The following is a 6,000-nucleotide window of genomic DNA, read 5'->3' on the forward strand; positions in this document are numbered from 1 at the left end:
GACTTCAATGACTCTTCATATTTATTTTAAAACTGTAAATTCAATGAGGTGGCATCATAAGAAGTGGATGGATAATGGATCATTAAGGTATCTTACAGATTCTTTGACATGGAAATCATTTCATTCTAGGTTTTTAGACATTGCATCTGATCCTCAAAATATTATGCTTGGACTAGCATTTGATGGATTCAACCTATTCAAAATGCTTAGTACTTCTTATAGTACTTAGCCAATTGTATTAATTTCTAACAATTTGCCACCATGAGTTGCTATAAAGCAACAATCATTTATCTTATCTATGATAATCTCAAGGAAAAAGGCTCAGATAATGATATAGACATTTACATACAACCTCTTATTAAAGAGTTAAAATAATTATAAGAAGGAGTTAAGACCTATGATGCATAAAAAAAAGAGAACTTTAATATACGTGCTATTTTAACTATCAGTGATTTTTTTGTTTATGCAAATTTATTTGGTTGGAGTATAAAAGGTAGTTATGCTTGTCTATGTTGTGCTGCACAGACATGTTCGAAGTGGTTACCTAATAGTAAAAAGTTTTATTATGTGAGACATCGTCGATGGTTATATGATAATCATCGATTTAGATTTCAAAAATATCTCTTTGATGGAACTGAAGAGTTGAAGAGATTGCCTTTACTAATTAGTGGGTCTAATATCTTGTCAAAGTTAAAATATATCAATTTCACTTACAAAAAAATGACTCTATCAAGGAAAAGAGTGAGGGGTATCTTTGAAGGTGTCTGGCCTCATATTATGTAAGTTGATAATATTGATACTCAAGTTGGTAATCTTGATGTTCAAAGTGATAAAAAAGACGATGAAGAAGATGACCCAAATGAGTTTGAGTTGTAAAAAAAAAGTATCTTTTTTTAGTTACCTTATTGAGAATATAATTTATTACATCATAACCTTGATTTGATGTACATAGAAAATAATGTTTGTAAAAATTTTATTTAGACAATTCTTAATGTCAATAGAAGATTAAAAGATGACTTAAAGAGTTGGCTTAACTTAGTTGATATGAGGATTCGCCTTGACTTTCATCCGAAATTGCTTTCTAATGGCAAATATCGATTGTTTCCTACCTGTTTTGGGATTTCTAAAGTTGAGAAAGATATGTTTTGCAAGGTTTTAAAAAAGTCAAAGTTTCGGATGGCTATATGTCAAATATATCGAGATGTGTGAATTTGAAAGAGCGAAAACTTTTTTCATTAAAGTCACATGATTATCACATTTTGATGCAAGACTTACTTCCCACTACTTTACGTTCATCAATGTCCAAGCAAGTCATTTTTGTGATAATTAAATTGAGTAACATATTTAGATCTCTATGTGGAAAATGTCTAACTATGAAAGAGCTTGACAAACTTAAAGATTGATCGCGATTATTTTATGTCATTTAGAAAAGATTTTCCCTTCAAACTTCTTCACTATTATGATGCATTTGGTTATCCACCTTTCATATGAAGCAACAATCGGTGGGTCAGTTTATTATCGATAGATATATCATATCGAAAGGTATTATTTGTTAACAGATTAATTAGGTTGTTATTATTGATCATGCCACTCTAGTTAAAAAGATTTATGACTAATGTTTTATGTATTATGTTTTTGGGGAGGTTAAAGGTCTATTGTCACAACAAATGTTATCCGAAAAGTTCTATTACTGAAAGATATTTAGTAGAGGAGTGTATGACATTTTATTCTCCTTATTTGGAAGATGTTGAAACGAGATTTAATAGACCATCGAGAAATGTTGGTATGCAGCATACTGACTTTACCTACAGTTATCTTTTTGAAAGTCTTGGACAACCAATAGGCAAAGCTGAAATGGTAGAGTTAGATGATAAATCTTGGGTACAAGCACATCGATATGTTCTTTTCTATCATAACTCAAATTGAATCATTTTGCACGTAAGTTTTTTGGCAAGGAAATTATTCATTCTATTAAGCATACTTTATTGTATTTTTTTTATTGTTAATACTTTATCATGGTGCTTTGTAGTGAGTATAAAAACAATTTGAGAGCTCCTGCACATTATCAATAATTAAACCTTCGAGAGCTTGATAAGTTGTTCATCGAAAACTTTCATAAATGATTAAGAGTAACTGTAAGTAATGTTATACTTCCCATTATAAGAAATCTATATAGAATGCTTACGGTATAACTAATATTAATAATATATATTTATTCCACCTTTATAGATTTAGAGTGGAAGGTTTGTTAGTGCAGAGGTGAAGTGTCTTTCACAAGGTCCAAATAGGATTGCGAAACGATACAAATATTTCATCATCAATGGATTTAGATTTCAAACTAAATTCCGTAAAAGATTTAAAAGTACACAAAATTCAAGAGTTGTTGTTACTTCATCAATTACTAGCTATGCTAGTGCTATGGACACAACCCTTTAGAGGAAAATATTAACTATTATGGCATGATTAATGACATCATTGTGTTGGATTATTATGGTAAGTGAAAAGTTGTCTTATTTCGGTATGATTGGGTTGATGTGAATAGTACGAGAGGTATTAAGAAAAATCAATTTGGATTTACATTTGTGAATTTTTCTCAATTAATTCACACTGGACAATAGTTCATCAATGAAACTTATGTTTTTTCATCTCAAGTCAAACAAGTTTTTTATTTTGAAGATCCCAAATAATTAGGTTGGTTTGTTGTTCTTCGAAACATACCTAGAGACTTATTTGATATGGGGTTAGATACCAAAGATGATGTTGAACATGTAACTGAATGTTATCCTTTTGCTGAATAAAATTTGGATGAAAATATCTCCAGTATCTATGCTCAGTGGGTTCGTGAAGATGTTAATGAAGACGTTTATGAACCATAATGAATCATTTATATTTTGTATAAAAATTGTTTAAGACATAATATAGTAAGTGCTTGTATGTAATTAATGTTTCATTCGTTATTGTATATTTCTTGTATTGTAAATCACACATTATCTTTTGATTTAATTAAATCAATATGTTCTTTATATATCATAGGTTATGATTTCTTAACTTATCAATGTCTTTATATGTGTTCTAAACTAATATCTTTTATATATTCGCTTTTATAATGCAGGTAAGCTATAATGCAGAGGAGTAGATTGAAAAAAATACATATTAGAGATATTAGTTTAGAATCGTCTATGGCATCTGTTGATATTGGCTATGGAATGAATCATTTAGAGTGGAATGAACATACTGTCGTTCTAACTCAATTACTTCTGACATTTTAACTGCTATTGGATCTGGTAATATGAAAGGTCCAGATTTAGAAAGTATCCCGTTAATTAATTTTGCTTTAAATTTGAATGTAGGTGTTATATACCCCATGTTTAGAATTCAATTATAATGATTAAAATATTGGCATTTTACAAATTAATTTTTTATTTTTTGTAATTGATAACAATGGTTAATGAAAGATTAGAGGTCGGATAACTTTGAAAGAATTGTTTGCACTACCTTCGAACGAGCATATTATAATGTCTACAAACTCTGATAGGCAATCAATTGGTGAAGAGGCTCAATTATTGGTTGGATTTCTAGGCATGCTTGCCTGTAATGAAATGAAATTGCCTCATTATGAAACATGGCATAAAGTTTCAACAGAAGTTAAGGCCGATGCTTTAAACTTTATTAAGGTATTAGTATAATTAATTACATATAAAAATATAATTATTTTACATTTGGTTTATTTATTCAAACTTTTCTTATTGTATTATTACAGTCAAGATTTGTACTTGAAATACTAACTTCATTTGTGCTTAAGTCATTAGGAAAGAAATGGAAAAACTATAATCATAATTAGAAGAATAAGTATTTCGATCGAAATACTACTATAGATGCCACGATGGAAAATCTATCCCATAATGTGATTAGGTGGTAATATGAACAATTAGTTAGATTTTGGTTCTTAAGAAAATGAGAGGTACTAATTTATAACTTTGTATAGTAGAATGAAATAAAGAAAGTGTTTTATGCATTAAGTTGGTAATATTTGTATTTTTACCATATACACAATTATTTTTTATGATAGGAAAGAGAACAGATTAGGATTGGTAGTAAAAAGCAACAAAAATATAGCCACACAAGTGGATCAAAAAGTTTTGCAAGAAAGCAAAAAGAAATAGTAAGTTTATGATTTTAAACTTATTCCAATGAATGAACTTTTTGTGCCGTTAAAAGGTAAAAATATAAATTACAAGTTGTTGTTTTGTTTTAATAGTTTTGATAGTTTCAATACATGATATTAAACTTATAAAAAATATTGAACTTAGCTGCCACAATTGATATATACGAAAAAGTTATTGGTTATGTCTATTTAGGTAAAAATACAAATTTGTTGTTATTATTCTATTTTAACAGTTTGGATAGCTTCAATACTTGATATTAAACTTGTCCAACTGATTGAACTTGGTTTCTACGATTGATATGTGTGAAAAAGTTATTGTTTATATCTATTTAAGATTATTTTTGCCTTTAAAAGGAAAAAAATACAAATTAAACTTTTGGATGGCTTTGAACAGTTTGGATGGCTTCAATCCATGATATTAAACTTGTCCAAATAATTGAATTTGGTTTCCATGATCGATATATGTGAAAAGGCAAAATGCTTTTATTGTTTATGTTTGTTTAAGACTATTGTGTTGTTAAGGGGCCAAAATATAATTTTATGGTTATATTTATATTTTAACAATTTAGATAGATTAAATACATGATATTAAGATTATTCAAAATTTTTGAACTTTATTGATAGGCTTGATATGCATGAATAAGTTACGGTTGATATGCATTTAACAATAACATATGTTTTTGTATAAAAGATTGAGATAGGTGATAAAATTGGATGTGTGAAACTTTTTCATTTAACACATATAAAAAAAGATAGATCTTACCTGAATGTCGAAACATAAGAAATTATGATAATTTGTAATATCTATTTTAACAAAAAGTAAATATTTACTCTTTTTAACATATTATCAATTAATTATTAAACTTGATAATTTTATATGATAAATTTACAAAAACAAGCAAAAGAGAAAATGGCTACTGAGATTGAAATAGCATTTGATGGTTCTGTAAACATGCAAGAATTGGAAAATCAAATTTTTATAGAAGTTGCTAAAAAAGAAAGGCATGGACAGGTCCGAGGCCTTGGATTGGGTCCAACACCATCTACCTACTATGGACGTAGCTCTCAGTAATTTACATTATCAACAAATCAGTCTTTGCGAGACATTTTCATATTGAAAGAAGAGTTGCAAACTATGCAACAATATTTCCAGCAAATGAAAGCAGAAAGAGAACAGGAGCATGCTAAAATTAAGGAAGAACATACTAAAATGGAGCAAGAGCATGCAAAATTTTAACAGTTGAGTGATCGATTAGATCATCTTATGAATTTTGTGCAATAACATTTTCTAGGAACTAATCTCGATGGTCCACCAACTCAGATATTATATTTAGTAAATATTTATATTTTTTAATATAAAAAAAAGCTTACTATTAAATGTTAAAACTTGTATGGTATTATTCAGTAGGTTCTTGAGCACGCTAGTGACTAAGGTGAAAAAATTTCTTTATCAAATGACAGTCTTCCAAATCTATGTAGTCATCAATTTCATACATTTTAATTTTTTTTGTTAATGTATTAAAAAAATTTGAATGTTATTATACTAATTATTAAACTTTGTGTTAATTAGATACATATTTGAACGTGAATTAAGTATTTATTAATTTCAGTTTTTGAATTTAAGTTCATTTTAATTTCTTTTAACATTTTTTATTAATGAAAATAATAAATATTAACAAAAAATTTTTATTAAAAAAAGGTAAATTTCTTAATCTTGTGATATTTACGTTCAAGAATGCCGTTAAATTCTAAATTTAATGACATTTGTACCATAAAATGTCACTAAAAGTAGCAACGTTCTTATAAAAAAAATGTCGCTAAATTAGTGACGTTTC

Source organism: Durio zibethinus, chromosome 23, assembly GCF_047325235.1.
Source record: "Durio zibethinus cultivar Kanyao isolate XHJ-2024 chromosome 23, ASM4732523v1, whole genome shotgun sequence".
NCBI classification, from domain to species: Eukaryota; Viridiplantae; Streptophyta; class Magnoliopsida; order Malvales; family Malvaceae; genus Durio; species Durio zibethinus.